Raw genomic sequence first — 14,216 nt, forward strand, 5'->3', positions numbered from 1 at the left:
AAAAGCAAAGAAATGAGGTTGATAGTAATGATTTCCAATTTCTATCCTACTGCAGTACTTACTTTCACATCACTGTGAGTATTGCTAGTGAAGTGTTGCACAGATGAAATCCACAGTTTAATCAATGTTATGTTTTATGATATTCTCCTTCCAGAATCTTCAATGGAAGATACATTATATTTAAGTTAACTATATGACTATCAATAGGTAGAGCCTGACCCAGTAGATACCTGTGTCAGTCACGCTTTAGAACTGAATTATGTAGGAATGCCCACAGTCTTTCATTACTTGTATTACCTTTCCTATTTTGTGTCATCTTTCACATTATTCATATTCACATCTTGTACATTCTGAAATATGTCAGACTCCACTGTATCTTTCACAGCCAAAGTGTCACTTGCATCAGAAAAAAAGCCTAGTTTATTAAACTTATTTGCCAGAGGACTTGATTCAAGCATATAGAAAATTTCCTGTTGCTCTCTGGGGAAGAGAATTTCCAGTCCTTAGAGGATTTGAAGGAAATTGGAAAATATATATATATATATTGTTCACCATCATTGACTAAAATATTCTTTACATTTCAGACAAATCAGAATATAAACCACTTGCTTTAAAAATAATTTACTTCATTCTGATATTATACTTACGTTTCAAGTTATTGCTTTTCATTTTGACGCTATCAAAAACAAGACAGTTTGAGTCTATTACAAAATTACTCTTCCCTTTCTGCTTAAAATGGAATTACAGCAAAGAAGACTCAGTTCTCTGAATTAGTTAGATTTATTTAAATCTGTGTTCTCTGACAGAATTGTTCTGTTTGGGTTGTTCTAGCCAGCCTTAATTTACATATGCAAAAAGGAGTCAATAGAACATGAGAGTGGTTAGTGACATCTCACTAAGCATTTGATATTATATGGTTTTAATACAATCAAAAGCACCTATTTCTGAGTTCCACATCAAGCTGATGTTTGGTTATCTAACATTCTCTTGAAGTCTGTAAAGTAAAGACAGATATCTCTTGATGGTTCCATTTTCATCTACTCTTTCTAAGAGTAGTGCAAAGCAGCTGCTGGAGTTCAAGACTATTTTCTGAAGTGGTACTTAGTGCTTTAGATGAAGTCTTAGCTAAAAAACATAATCAGCAAGCACACTATAAACACACTGTTCTTCCCAATAGTCAAGATGTTAATTTTTTGCCATGTTCATATGCTTATACACTATATGCTTTTGTGTAATTCATTTCCACCATCATCACAAAATGATAATAGGCCTTTTTATTATACTTGGACATACATACAAGATAGAAAAGGAAACTCTATTTGCATCTACTCTTATTTTACAAATAGGAAGCTAAAGCACAAAATAATGTAATTCACTTGCAAAAGTTAGTTAGGGCAGTTGCTGATCTGGCACCTTTTCTGAGCATTCTCTGAGTGCCCTACAATTTCAATCTTCAGGGACTGCAGAAAACAGTCCATGTACAACACATGAATTCATTCTGAATGTGTATAGATGTACCTCTAAAGCATCTTAATATTTCCTTATCAAGCTACAAAGTGTGTTTTCACAGCCTAAAGGGCTAACCTGCCCTTCTGCTTTGTGTTTACCACTATTGGATGGAAAGCACAGACTTGAATGGCTTAGTGCTACCAAGAAAAGATACTTACAGCCGATAGTACTTTATTCCCATCAGTGTGTACAATACAGAGAGAGTCACTGAATAATACAAGGCTGGAAAGTACCCCTGAGATTATCTAGTCCAACCTCCAGCTGAGGTTAAGGCAAGTTGCCCTTAGCTATGACCAGTGGGATTTTGAATATCAGATGGAGACTTCACAACTCCTCTGGGCAATCTATTCCCATATTTTACCATGTTCACAGAAAAAATAAAAAATAAAAATAAAATAAATAAATAAATAGATAGATAGATAGATAGATAGATAGATAGATAGATAGATAGATAGATAAATAAAGTTTGCTATGTCCAGGTGAAATTTCTTGTATTTTATTTTGTGCCCATCACCACCCATTCTTGGGCAGAACACTACTGAGAAGAGCCTGGCTCCCTCTTCTTGATTGCTCCCTGTAATGCAATGGAAAGCACAAGGATGACAGCAGAGGAACAAAAATCCCAGGCTACAGCAAGTGAGAATTTATTCAAATACCACCACAGTGAGCACAGTAATAAAGGAAAGAAACTACTTACCTTCAGAAGACCTCAGGTACACACAAGTTTCTAGAGAAACACTCTTGTCTCCACTACCAACCCTTAAATGAGGTCTGGGAAGGGATGGATCCTGGCTCCACCCCTTTCAGTCACTCAGGTGCATTGCATGCAACTGAGCTCCCCTGGGTTGGCCCTGCCTTCCTACCAAGTATTCAACCACTGTTTCAAGTCCTGACTTAGCATTTCCACTACATCTCACATGAAACTCATTAGTAAGATCTTCCTGACCATTCTCTTGACAAAAGAAGATGAACAGTTTCTGGTTTTTTAGCCTCTCCTCGTATGGAAGAAGCTCCAATCCCTTAATCATCCTTGTGACTCTGTAATGGACTCTTTCCCTTATGTCCTTATCTTTGTTTTACTACAGAGCCCTTAACTGGATGCAGCGTTCCAGATATGTCTCACTTGTGTCTAGTAAAGGGGAGGAATTGCCTCCCCTAGTCTACTGGCAATACTGATCCTAATGCAACTCAATGTGCCATTGGCAGAGAAAACTTTCTTTTGTAATAGGTAAGTAGTAAGACCTCATTTAATGAATGCTACTATCTGAAAAAGTTGACTTAGATATTAGTGACTCCAAGATGAGTCAGACAAAAGTACAGGTTATGAACAAGTCCTAAGTCCAGCCCTGGCTACAGTGATATGCAGAAATTTTCATTTACCTTTGCTCCAATTCTCTGAAGTCCAGAGATGAAACTAGCTCCTTCTAAACCATATTAAATATTCCTCCTCCTCATAACAGATTGCACTGTAGGTATCGCTTCTAACAACTGGTAAAACAATTGGGCTTATGTTTTACACATTAGCCCTACAGAGTACTACAACAACTATTAAGCTTTGAGTGAATGAGCTAGATTCTACCCTAAATAATAAGTCTAAATCACATTTTTAAAGACAATTCTTGGAGGAAAATTACTAATTTAAACTGTGGGCCAGGAACTCTGCTATTTGATATTACTTTTTTTTATTTAAGTGCCTGTACATCTGCAGTCATGAACATGATACATCTAGAATATTTCAAGGATTTTTGCTTGGGTCTTATTGACTCCAAACTTACAACTCCAAAATACACTTTGATCAAGTGAAAGGATATGTGGTAGCTTATGTTCTTTTAAAGTGACAGTGATCCACATTATTCTAAGGGCTCTTATATTATTCCTATTATTTTTGTTGTTGCTGTCGATAATATTATCTAGCAGTACTCAGGAATCTGTAGATTCACTCAGTGAGGTTTGCTCTTTCTTTTCAAATTTATCACCATTTGACTTTTTTGGAAGCTAAGTAAACAACAGAGTAGGTCAGTAACTTAGTTAACTGGGGTAACCCATTGAAAAGGTTAGTGCTTGAAGTTGCAAGTAACAGTGCATGTTACATCATTTTTATGACTAGCACATACACTGGTTAGATTCTATCTGAAGTGAGCTGAGAGATGTTGTCAGCAGTGTCTTTCAGAAAAGAAACTCACACTATACTTTTCAAATCAAAGCAACTCTCCTTGAAAATTAACAATGCTCGGTTAAGACACAGCCCATGTTTACCATTTTCATCATTTTCACCCAGGCATTTTTTTCACAAAAGATATACAAAATCTGATACTGGATAACTACCTGTGGGGAACAGAAGCCCCATTCATGCTGAAATTTGGAGCCACTTGATTAACTCATCAAAAAATAATTTTTGAACATTCCTTGCATAAGAAAGTGGAACTGTTGTTTATGTGACCTGTTACATATTCTTCCTGCATTTCACACAGAAAATAAACATGTGCTTTTTTACCACCCAAACTTTAATAAATTTCAGGGGAGAACAGCTCTTTTTTAACTGTGACTCATTCATTGCTAATTCAATCAAGTTGAAACTGACAAAATAACAAGAAGATTTTGGAGGTATTTTTACCATGTTTGTCACTCCATCAAATGACAGTGCAAAGTTCCCCTGTCTGAATTTCCATCAAATACTTAGCAGGAATGCTAAGCCTTTCAGAATCCCATTGTACCTCTGTTTCATGGCATGTGAGTTATTTGCTTTCATCTCCCTTTACTGTATAAAAGAGGATCTAAGGCTGTAAAAACTTCAATCCAGAGATTCATGCAGCTGTACATAACAGATCGTTCCTCACTGCATCACAACATCAAACCAAACAAAATGTCTCAGAAAGCTACAGTATTTGCAGCTAGGCTGTCACAGATCTCCTTTTTTGTTTTTTAAAAAAAGTGGTTGAATGCCCAGCACCTGCCTCCATACTGACATTTTCTCTAGTACTTAGATAGAGGAATCAACCTTTGTCAATATCTTCTCAGCGATTAATTAGAAACAATGAAATGAAAAGCCTCAGACTCTTTCCTTGCTTTTGGAACACAGGATTAAAATAAAGGATGCTTGATTTTATTGATTAATGAGGGCTGGGGGCTTTAGTGGAGCATCCTCTGTGTTTTGAGAACAAGTCGTGTCCATAGGTCTCACAACCACTTCTTACCCATTTGGTTGGCTTTCTTCATTTCTTGTGAACTTGTTTATATATTTGACTGTTATGATCACCCACAGCATTCACTCCTGTGCTCCATGAAGCATTCAAATGCCTGCAGAGATTTCAGTCTGTCTCTCTCAACAGGGAAAGAAAGAAAGAGTAAAGGGATTGCAGCACAGTTCTGATGAAGAAAAGAAGATAGGGAGAAGAGGGGGTGGGGGGGGAAGAATGTTAAAATGCTAGATAAAACACCACAACAGGAAAAGGGATAAAACCTCCTACCTATAAAGTAAGCTGTGTGCAAAATGCATTAATGTCCTAGTATATTTTATCAGCTAGGAATCCCTCCTACCAGCTATGAACTGAGAGGTAAGCCAAAGGAGTTTGCGTAGGGTGCTTTATAGTAGATTGATTCATAAGCAGTTTGTTAATCTCTCTCAGACCTTTTACCTTTGTTCTTTTTTTTTCTTGAGGAATTTATATGTTATAAAATGACATTTTCATATGGTAATCTCTCCTCCTTGTAGTGTTGCTCTTCAAGATTAGCCAGAGGGATGAAACATAATGAACAGTGCCTTCCCAGAAAAACAACACAAACAAACAAACAAAAACAAACATACAAACAAACAAAAAACTCACCAAAAGAAAAGAAAAAGAAACAAATTGAAAACTAAAATACAATCCTTATAATTAATCTGATTCTGTGATAAAAATAACAGGATTATGAAGTCTTGATATATATAAATATAACACAATAGATGTAGGTTTATGTCGTAAACATCTACAGTAGTAGTTCTTGTACACAGATGCACTTAAATAAACCAGATGTCCATCTTCGTTGCCCTCAGGTTACCATCTCTTGTCTCCAAAAGTTACAAAGACCCAGTGCCTGAACAAGTGATTTCTAAATGGCCCTTCCCCCATGCTGGTTTTGGTTTCCTCAAATTGAACTGCTTTCTCTTCCCCCTTTTCCTTTACTCTCAGTAGGCAAGCGAGCCTGAAACCAAGAGGCAAAATCATTACTTCCCTATTATTTTAAGCCATGCGAGATAACCTCTCTCTCAGAGGCTGATGCTAAAATATGCACATAGTTCTGATGTCTAGACAGTTATGAAATATATGTGTAGAGCTCTGCATATACAAAAGAGAAATGCATCCCAAATGAAGCACTTTTATTAAAGAAGTATAATCACTGGGATAACTAATTACGTCAATACCACATAGTTAATTAAACCCATTATAGTTACTATTCCCATGGATGAGAGGTCAGACAAAGAAGCTATACCCCTGACTCTACTGTGCTAACAAAAGGGAGAAATTAAATATATTAAATACTGTTTCTCATTCAGGTTACAGAAAGAAAAGTTTAGCAACTACACATTCACCTAACAAGGGAACTCCAGAGGTAATTTGAGTCAGTACATTTGTAACAGACTTCTTCAAATGGAGATCTTAACAATAATCCCATTTGATTTCTGCTAACTGAGTAGATTAGGCATCTGGCAGAATTCTTCCAGATTTTTTCAAGTGGAATTTAAATGCATTTTTTCACCAGTGGATATATTTGATAAGTGACCAGAGAAACATGACATAATGTGGGAAGATGATGAGATTTGCACTGCCATTCAATCAAATCTCTTTCCAACTCTCTCACCTAAAGGTAGAATAGTTAAAGATGACATTGTGACATGTCTCAAAGTTCTGGTAACATGAGAGTTTTTATTTCAGTTCCCAGTCATCCATCAGAAAAGTTTTTGCAGGTTGCTATTACTTGTTTTATAACAAGTCATGCTCTGAATCTAGTGACTGGGATTAAAAATCTAAGCCATAAGCAGTTCTTGTATAAGGACTTGTAAATTCTTATAAATTATCCAGTTAATATCTGAAGTAATAATATCTAGATGTACCAGGTGTAAAGTGTTACAACAAAATCTTAAAGATGCTGAAATCTTTTGAAAGTACAGGTGTAAGTGGTAAAGCTCACAAGCCACAGCCATATACTTATATACACACATACACAGACTTAAACCTTGATTTTCACCAAAAAAAAATGTAGACATAACAAAAATCAACATTTATAATAATTGCCTGTGTCAATGTTTTTCAGGTTTTGACCCATGTGTTCTTTGGAATCAATAGCATGCTCCAAGGAGGTCCATGAGTGATGTCCAAAAAATAGATTTTTTCACGTGCCACACAACAGTTTAGATGTCAGAAACTTCTTCAGGAGCCTTTACCTCCCTAGACATTTTGGAAATTCAGAAATTAAAGGGTTTGCAAGGCTGATTTGATGCTAATCAGGAAGAAAAGAAAGAAAAAAGAAAGGAAGAAATGAACAAACGAATGAACAAAGGAAGGAAAATAATTAGGTTAGGAACAGTAAGCTATTAAAACACAAAATTTTGCTTTAAAGAAAAATTACATGTCCCAAATTTGCAGATAGTAAATTTTTCTGCAAAATTATATGCCTACACAATAGAACTGGCATCTTAATACTGACCTGCCAGCTCTAAAATTCAATCAAAGTCATCCTAATGGTATTATTTAATTATCTTACATTGTTGTTTAATGTACAGGTAGAGACTTTATTTCCATGTAAGAAAAATTAGAGTTCCCTGACACCTTAATATCCAAACAGAGATTACAATCAAGAAGTAATAGGAGGGAAGTCCTATTTAAAAATAAACAAGTGCGACACACACCAATCAAAGATATGCTAATATTGTATAGTACAATGTACACTAAAAATCCTAGATTAGTTCCAAATAAGCTGGTTTTGTCCTGAAAGCACTACGCAGCACAGCTCCCTGAAGAGATAGTAACCCACCTCAAAAATGATACTGCTACATCATACACTGTACCAAAGTCAGGATGAGTATATATATATCATATATGACTAGCTCAGTGCCACACAGAAAATCCGTGGCAGAGGCAATTATGTGTCAGTCTGGAACAAGTTGAAAGTGAGGCTAATCTGCTTCATGAAATTTCCAAAGGAAAGCAGAGATGGAGTAATCTTCCAAAATTAAAAACAGTTGTGAAAGAAAAAACTGCCGTTTTTCTTATATGCCCAAATACTGTGTCAGCTTTACAAGCTCAGACAAGAAGAGATGAAAGAAGACCTTACTCCTGAATGTCTATACAATTCTAGTCTCAGTGAGAGTTCCTCACAGCATTAAATTTATGCTACATTAGGAAAGGTGTTGCTACTCTATGACATTCACTGCAGACCTATATTCTAGAAGTTAATTACCTACGATATCTATGATACCTAAGTCTGCTAAGGAAAGAGAAAAGTAGAAGGATTCAGAATAAGTTGGGTACTGCAATGAAAATAACCAAAAAGTGAAGAGCTTTGCTATAGGCTGGTAGGAATCACTACCCATTCATTCAGATGGCTAATACCACTCTTCTGTCTATTTCCCTCAAAATTTAACTAAGATAAACACAAGACTCAGGAGGCTAGAAATACATCACAAAGCTCAGGGTTGTTTTGCTAAAGCTTATCCCCTATGCTGCTAAATGGTGAGAATGGTCCCTGTCCTGCTTTTTGCCCATATCACTTAGCACTCTCCCAAGTGATTCCTTCCTGTGATCCAGAAGTTAACACAAACTATTCCAGGTAGGCAGTTAGATGTAACCAAACTCTTTCCTACTTTGGAAACCAGCAAAATTAAATCACATGTTTGCAGCCAGAACAGGGCAATGGGACACAGGATCAGAAAGAAGGCAATGACACTGTTTATTTTACTATACAGAGGTAATTCTGTTTTGATATTATTATTGGTCCCTAGGCAGTTACACATCATGTCTTTCTACTTTACATTTTAGCCATGAATTCCACTATTAATACTTGAAAACAAACAATTTCTAAAATGCAAAAATATTCCAGAGACATCAGAACAGCTTTTGAACGTCCAGTTCTTCAAATATCTTCTTGCTTTTTCTTAAGGTTTTCTGCCATAAAAACATATCTGCCAGCAAGAAAACTGTGATCCAAAGCAGTAATATGCAATTCCTCTGTGGTTTGTTTGGATTATTATTTGGCAGCTAGGCAGAAGGGCCATTTAACAAATGAGATCTTTACTGAAAAGGATAGAGTAAATTTAAAGTTTAAGATAATGTTTTCATTCTTCTGTGAAGTCTAATCAAACGCAGTCAGGAAAAAAAAGTGACTCTGTGAATGATTTTTCACTGTTGTCACCGTTCCCTAATCCCAAACAAGGACAGCTGTACTTGTCAAATGTTTTCACTGATATAAGTGTTCAGTTCCAATTCAAATCAAAGACAGACCTGTGTGCTCTGCTGTCAGAGTGCTAAGGCCAATTAGAGTAAGCTCCAGACACCCACCAGCATCAGAACTCACTGTGGAATTAGTGTGCACTAGCGGTGTTTTGAAAATGCTCTTTTGAGAACCTAGTATATTAAAACTAAGAAATATGAAATAAGGACTCCTACCATCAGGCATCAGGAAGCAGCATTTTGCTGAAAAGAATTGATCCCACAGCGTACACTTGCAATGGTAAGAATCTTCTTGTAGCTTTCTGCCTTGAGGCATCAGGTAAAGACCTGCCAAGACTGTCTCTTTGGAAAAAAGTGACATCTGACTCATTTGCTCCAAAAGGACTTTATCTGTCATGAAGCAATTTTTCAGCATACGAAACAGAAATACACTAGCATTGAATTCTCTTGACTTGTTGCAGGAGCTATTAGAGTGAAATTATGTGTATTCAAAGGCTATATTAATTATTAGAGGCTCTATTACTTTTCAGTACATGTGATCATTTCTGCTTATTAAAGGCAAGTCAACACATTACTTATCAAGCTTTGTGATAAGAAGAAACCAGGTACTAGTATCTTCTCTGAAAAGCCCACCTATATGTGTCAAGGTGATCAGTGATTTCCAGTTGTTGGGAACACTTTTTATGAGTAAAAATTTGCTAATCTTGTAAGGAATGGGTTGAAATCATTGTCATCACAACCCAGCATAGAAGATAACCCAAAACTCCATTTTCCCTCAAGTTGGCTCCAGTTAAAAAGACAAAGGAACATGTGAAGTAGAAGTTAGTTTCATTCCTGGCTATATTGAAAAGCTAAAGTTGGCCTACCAGTAGCAGTAGCAAAAATAACCACACTTTCTTTCTTCTACTCTCTTTTTTTTTATTATTTAGATTGCACTTTCTCGCTTCTGCAAGTGTAGCTGACCTCTGAGCATGCCCAAATGCTATGAATATATAAACAACTGACATTCCTAAAGGTGAACTTGGAGTCATCCAGTCCCAGTACCATTGTGTGCACCACTCTTCCTTCTTCAGATACAGATGTCAAGTCTGACAGCCATGGAGAACGACAGCTGAAGATGAGGGGCTCAGACAGCAGGAGTTCCATGATGATGACTTTGCAGTGGGAATATGCAAAATAAAATGCAGTTTAAACACACGTTCTCAAATTTGTCTCATGTGGTCATTCAATTTTCCAAGAGACTGTTGGTCAATCTGTCTTGCATATAGACAAGAGCATGACCATACTGTTATAATGTTATCTTAAAAGGTTAAAATGCAAACAAGATGTTTCTTGTTCTAATCAACCAGTAAACATCAGCTTTAGGGAAAAAAAATGAGAAAAAAGAGTGAAATAAAATCAGCTTTCCTATTCCCATATATGCTTTATTTATCAAGAAAGTTAAAGTGTAATTTCATATGGAAAAACCATCAGACGTATGTCTACTTAATGTTCTTACTGGAAGTATGATTCACTCTGTCACCTAAATCAGCATTGCCATAAGTTGACAGAGCAATATATGCCAACCTACTGGTAAACCCAAGAATTACAAGAGAGGAAATGAGCACCTGTTCCGTCTGCTGCAGCTCAAATGAAACCAGAAATATTTATCTCATTTCTCTCTCTACCTAATACATACACAAACTTCAACTCTATACCCTCTTTAAATAACCCATTTTAACTCCTCACCGTCTTCATTATGAGGTTTTTACAGTTGTCTTGTATATCATTTCACGGTTGTCTTCTAGGTCACTGATATCTTTCATTTATTTATGCTTTATTGTATAGTCCTTCTCAGTCCTTGAAAAGCTCTTCTTAGACTGAACACAGCTAATTTACTCAAACTTCCCTCAGTCAAGTTTCGTAACTTCCTGATCACTGTTTGCTTTGGGGACCCCGAATACTGCATGTCTTTCTTAAAGTTTGAGAGGGGAAATTTTGCTCCACCTGAGGCCTAACCAAAGCCATGGAAAGAAGAATATTTCACAATCACTATGCACCATTGCCCTATTTAATGAAACAGTACAACAATTGCCTTTTTTTTTTTAATGCAGCTGCCTGCCAATAATCTTGAGCCAGGAATCCATTTAGTCTGTATTTGCTTCTCTAAAAAATGATCAAAAATGGTCTAGATAAATCTGTACTGTACAACAATATGATATCTTGTTTAAAAAAAATTTTTTTTTCTTCATCAGTGCAGTGATGAGTTTTATTGCCCCCAGGGCAGGAGGAGCCACTGCCACTCTAAAAAGGCTTTTTAATTTTTCTTTATGTCAGTGTGAATAAGTTCATTAATCACAAGAAAGTCAAAAGGTTTTCTGAATCCTACTGAACTTCTGATTTCCCCTGTTGCCTCAAGATCAGAATCACCGAGATGCGGACACCACACTGAATATATTTTTTTCCATGCAGTTGCTACAGATGTGTGTGGAAATAACCACATGGATAAGTGATCAGTTAGGTCACAAATAGACTGTTTGCACCTGCAAAAACTTAATTTGTTTCACAGCCATAATAACCAAGTTTTCATGGAATATCTCTATTATTTTTTTAACAATCCTTACGTGTTTTTTTTGGGGGAATCCTTCCGTATTTTCTGATATACCTAATCAGACGGTCAAATTGGATATTACTGGAAAACTGTTATTCATAATATATTAGACACTGCCACTCAAGGGCAGCTGAGACTGGGCTTTATAAATCCCACCCAATAAGATTACTTTAATAGGTCTGTGTGCAAACAAAACCAATGTTCCCTATTTAAAGGAGTGGTACAATGGCTGTGGAAACTTTCCCCACACATCCATGTCAACTTGTCTCATGTCCTATCTCATTGTTGAGCATTGTCGAGGCCATATTGCTGATCTTACCAAGCTTGTGTGTCCAAATGACAATTTGCACACATAACCAAGGAATGTGTACGTGACCTGGCTGGAGTTTCACATTCATTCAAGTACAAGTTACAGTGAAGAAAAAAAAAAGAAAAAAAAAATTAAACCATTTCTTGCAGCCAATTTGGGAACAATCTTTTAGGCAGTGATTCATCAAGTTCCCATTTAGTTTTATGGGCCTGACTATATTTCCTTTTCATGTGACTATGTAAGGACTGTGTGCTAAGACAAATATCTCACAGCCTGCTCAACAGGGCCTGTGCTATGTAGAACTTGCACAGAGCTACCTATTTATTGATTTCAAAATGCATTCTCCTGTAGTTCAAACTAAGATTTGACTACTACATCTCTTCAAGGCCAGATTAGATGGGGCCCTGGGCAGCCTGGTCTAGCATTAGGTGGGAAGGTTGGTGGCCCTGCATGTGGCAGGGGGGTTGGAGATTCATGATCCTTCCAACCCTGGCAATTCTGTGATTCTGTGATCTGTCATCCCAAAATACATGGAAACAAAATATTTCTAATTTGTGCATAAAATCTTCATAAGTTTGATTGGTTAAAACTTCAAAGTTTTAAATAAGTACTGTAAAAATACTTTTCCATGTAAATGCATACCTGATCATCCCAAGTCACCTGCCTGTTACTCGCTTCATTTGCCTCGTATAAAATGGTATAGAGACTTCTGGACAATGATGACAGAATGTTTACTAGAAAGAACACTTTATACTATTATAGAGAGCCTGTTTAATCCATTAATCTTAAGAAACTTCACAAGCACATTGTAAGCTTCACAACTCTCCTAAGAAGAAGAAACCTAAAGGAAGAAGAAAATTAATGCAGGCAGCACTTGTAGACAGTTCTTTCTGATGAAGGTGTCAGAAATGACTGATGGCAATCACTTTATGCTGTTAGCTGAATGATCTCATGACAAGGAAATTCAGAGAAGTTTCTTCTGAAAACCAAATGACTGAGCTCTTGTCAGAAGAGTGCATCCAAGCTTTTCTTCCACAATAGTACTGAACAAGGGACAGCTGACATAAAACTGAGAAGGAAAAATAATAAAAGAGTAACTTTAGCAGGCTTTGTCCAGATGTTTTGAAGAGCATAGCCACCAATAGTAGCCAGCCATATTGCTGTTAATGAAGAGGTCTTCGTTGAAGATGTGTTTTCAGCCTGATAAATAAAGCATTCATCATGTTTTCACTTCATCTGTCATTTAATTACTGATAAAAGGCTTCTAGAGATAACCCTTTTATGAAGTTATTACAATCAGAGTCTCTCCATGAAAGGAAATATCAGAAAATGAGTATTCAGCAAGTATGGAGGCATAAGGGACCTAAGTGCCACTATTTGCTACATTTAACTCTCAGGCCTATTTTCTTTGGAAATTACAAAGAACAGCTTTTTACATGTTTTAAAACGTTGCAAAACATATAGATAGAAGCAACTTCTCTGCTGCTCTTGTCAAGACAGCTGATCTTGATAGTTTCCCTTTGCAGAGTCTTATAAAACAGATTAAGTAGATATTCTGCGGGGGGGGGTAATCTAATTTAGATCAGTAAATCTCTTTATTTATAAATAGAACCATATGCATGGTCACCCTTTAAAATTTGCCAGCTGCCTAAGAGAACAAACTTAATCATAGTATTTGTGATTTGTAATTAGGCCCTATAATAATTTTGGAGATATTTAAGAGACACTGCAACCAGGCAGAGATCCAAAGAATACTAAACTTGATGGAATCCTTCCTATCCAGTTCAGGATATTTTTGTATTGACTCTTATTGAATTAGTTCTTTCTCCAAGACAAAACTTGCAAGTTTCAGACTCACCTCCAAAAACTTCTTCCAGTGTTCTCTACTGAAAATCAGTAAGTGCATTGAATCATTGGATGTTTTGGGACATTACTCAGTCTAGCTTCCTGGAGGTTTGTGAATGAACAGAAGACACTTAATGACACCAGAATACTGGTGCTACCAGATGTATACATAATGGATATATATGTGGTTGCTGCTTTACAAATATTGAAGATGTTCCAATTAAATGTTACAGTAAGGTATATTCTAGTAGGCAAGTCCACTGGGAGCCAAGCTCTGTAGCTTTGTGCCACAGATAGCCAATTTACTACTTAATACACAGAAATAATGTGAGAGCAGGGCAAATTATATGTTTTTTTACTGTTTTTCATTTTCAGGGCTGGAGAAGAGGAGGACACAGCCAGCAGCACTTGAAAACAAAGGGTGATATTCTGGCCTTGGATGTTCTGGGTAAATCCTGCTCGGCTCACAGCTCACTGCAAAGTGAACTGCTGCAGTTCCCACGAAGTATATTTAATTTGGTCATGCAGCCCACTG

The sequence above is a fragment of the Phasianus colchicus genome, chromosome 2 (assembly GCF_987193195.1).
Source record: "Phasianus colchicus chromosome 2, bPhaCol1.hap1.1, whole genome shotgun sequence".
In the NCBI taxonomy this organism is placed as follows: domain Eukaryota; kingdom Metazoa; phylum Chordata; class Aves; order Galliformes; family Phasianidae; genus Phasianus; species Phasianus colchicus.